This window comes from Mirounga leonina, unplaced genomic scaffold (assembly GCF_011800145.1).
Source record: "Mirounga leonina isolate KUSES-001 unplaced genomic scaffold, KU_Mleo_1.0 Mir_101309, whole genome shotgun sequence".
Taxonomy (NCBI): domain Eukaryota; kingdom Metazoa; phylum Chordata; class Mammalia; order Carnivora; family Phocidae; genus Mirounga; species Mirounga leonina.
The window spans coordinates 5,502-8,517 of record NW_023270102.1 but is presented as its reverse complement, the minus strand read 5'-3'; the positions used below and the strand labels follow the sequence as shown (position 1 = coordinate 8,517).

The 3,016-nt window shown below is 39.3% G+C and overlaps 1 long non-coding RNA gene across 1 annotated transcript; it reads right to left on the bottom strand.

Moving 5' to 3' along the window:
* Positions 1 to 218: 218 nt before the first annotated feature.
* LOC118015987 lies at positions 219 to 1,796 on the bottom strand. The gene is made up of 2 exons (XR_004680737.1): positions 1,579 to 1,796; positions 219 to 464 (listed from the first exon to the last, which is right to left on the bottom strand). It is a non-coding gene; the product is annotated as an uncharacterized LOC118015987 (long non-coding RNA).
* Between the last annotated feature and the right edge of the window lie 1,220 nt (positions 1,797 to 3,016).

The window sequence follows — 3,016 nt, the reverse complement described above, 5'->3', positions numbered from 1 at the left end:
TAAAAACTGGAAAATACAAAAAGGCTATCAATTAACACCCCAGAAGTACTAATGACAATTTGGTGGGTTGGATGCTCTTTAAAAAGCTGGTATTTGGGCAGCTTGAAGCATGTAAAACCCAATAGTGCTGGTCTGCACCTATAAAACCTGCTTAAAAGTTAATTAGGTGCCAAGAAACATAGCTTAAAATATTATATAAACTTTCATTACACACATGATCCAGAACTATTTTCTTTTATTCAAGATTTTCACACGATACATTTAGTAGGACACAATTAAGATGTTATACAAACATCCAGTAAATAAATTTTTACTGTTTGTCTTTCAGAACATATAATTTTTCTTCAAAGTCTGTAAAAATTCTTTTGAAGATTTCACTAGTAGATCGTCATTTACATGTGATTCATAAGTAGATTCTAAAGAGGAGGTCATACACCTTGAGTCTGATTCTAATTCAACAGCAGCTGAAAAGAAAAAGAATTACATTCTTTATCTAAAATACTTTGTAGTTAACTACAAGTTAGTAAAAAACAAAGTTGAAGCCTTATGAGTGTTAAGAAGAATGAAAAATATCTACATAGAACTACAATATAAAATACAAGATTACTTTTAAATATATTTTGCTCATGGTTGCCCACCGAGTTAATTGCTATTGTGGATAAATATCAGAGCTTCTAGTTTTCTCATTACAAGATGAAATTACAAGATGATGACAGAGCCCACCCCTGAACAATCATATACTAGAAACTGAAAAATCAAACAGGCAATTTTAGAGTTGAATATACCATGATAGGTATAAAACAAGACACTATAAGAACACACAAAAAGGACAATCTAGTTTTCTATTAATACTGTCTGCTTCTTGGTGGAGGTGATATGTAAGTTGATACCTGAAGTACAAGGAGAAAGTGTGTCAGGTGGAGGGAAGACACATATACAAAGAACATATACAAAGAGTGAGGAAGAACACTTGTGGAATTGCAAGTAGTCTACGCTGAAGAGGTGCTAGAGCAAAGCAACAGAGTAGGGTAAGTAGCGACAGAGAAGGCTGAATAATCTGGCAAGAACCAAATTGATTTGGGTGTTTTTATTCCGTATAAGGAACTTGGAATTTTACTCAATGGCAAAAGGTAAGCCAATGACAAAATCAATGACTGGAGATTTAAATATCACCTGTCAAGTGACAGCCTCTATGGACTATAATTGCTTAACTATTACTAAGACAAGCCTGAGTTTTTTGGTCTTATACCACTAGCAGAAACAAGAATTTGAGAAAGCCCACATATTCAGGTTGACGGTTCCATAGGAATGGCAGAAGTGAAGGAAGATTATAGCCAGAAATAATAACAGATACATAGACATTTGGAGATTTTTAAAAAAGTCTGAACGAACATGATGACTAAATGAGGAATAAGTATGTTCTTCATTATGTTAATGTTTTACATTTTTTATTGGCTACATATTAAAAAAATTTAATGTAGTACTTATTATCCAAACCATGGAAAGGGATGCCATTTATTATTCATAGTTTATTTCAGAAATCAATGACCATCTTAATTCATAAATTTGGCAACATACCTTCTTCTAGTTCTCTAGTTATATTCCTTTCCATCTCCTGCTGCATCTGAAATAAGTCAAATATTATTTATAATGTTCAAGTTAAACAAGAGACATTATTGTAGGAACTGTATATAGCTTATGAAATGTGGTCTTTAAATAACACTTTTAGAGACTAAAACTAAGTTAGGGATTGCTTAACTAGAAAGATAATCACATAAATAAAATAAATCCCTACTTATTTTTTTTAAGATTTTATTTATTTATTTGAGAGAGAGAGTGAGAGAGAGAAAGAGCACAAGAGGGGGGAGTGGGAGAGGGAGAAGCAGACTCCCTGCTGAGCAGGGAGCCCGATGCGGGACTCGATCCCGGGACTCCAGGATCATGACCTGAGCCAAAGGCAGTCGCTTAACCAACTGAGCCACCCAGGCGCCCAAATCCCTACTTATTTTAATCTTAGGTAACTGAGAAGAAACATATGTAATGCTATTTAGATGAATCTGATAAAAAGTACAATTAATACTGGTCTATTGAATATACATACTTTCTGGAAGAAGAGGAAGATGGCAGAAGAGTAGAGGACCATAGTTTTGTCCGGTCCCTGGAATTCAGCTGGATAGCTTTCAAATCATTCTGAAGACCCGTGAACTCAACCTGAGATCTAAGAAAAGAACTGATGCAATTCTACAAATAGGAAAGCGACCACTTTCTGCAAGGTAGGAGGTGTAGAGAAGCGAATACGCGGTGATCCATGGGAAGATAAACCGTGGGGGGAGGGAGCCTCCATAAGCCGGCTATCAGAAAGTGATAAAGCAGTGGTGTGCAAAGCAGAACTTTTAGAAGTCTGCTCCGGTGAGGGACATCCCTGCTTGAAAGGCGCTCAGGTGCAGAAGCAGGGTGGAATCCTAGGTGGGACAGCCTTATCTCAGGATCCCCCAGGGTCACAGAAAGAGTGGGGGTGCCTGAGTATGGGAGAGTTCCAGGCATTTGAGCAGTGAAGCCAGCTGCAATCAGAGAGCTGAGGAGGGGGCTTTCAGCTCAGTGTTGCCATAAACCACAAACCGCAGCCAGTTGGGTGACTGCTCTCAGAGCAGGGGCCGTACAAGCGGCAGAACCAGGGCAAGACCTCCCTTCCTCCCCCAGGAGGAGTGGCACGAATGCATGCCACAGGAGACTGCAAAGTTTGGAAACTCCAAAGGGGGTTGCATGGCTGAGATAAAAATGTTCAGTCACAGGCTGGGTGTACACAGAATGCAGACAGAAAGCAGAGAGACAAGAGTGATTGACAGCTTCTCCATGAGGGCACACTGAAGAGTGGAGGGTGCCAGCTCTCAGCTCCAGGGCTGGACATTGGGAGGCTGACATTTTCATTCTCATCCTATAAAGTGGTGCAGAAAGCCTTCAGGGAACAAAAGCCACATAGAGCAATCCCGAGGCCCGGACTTAGCCTGGCCCCCTG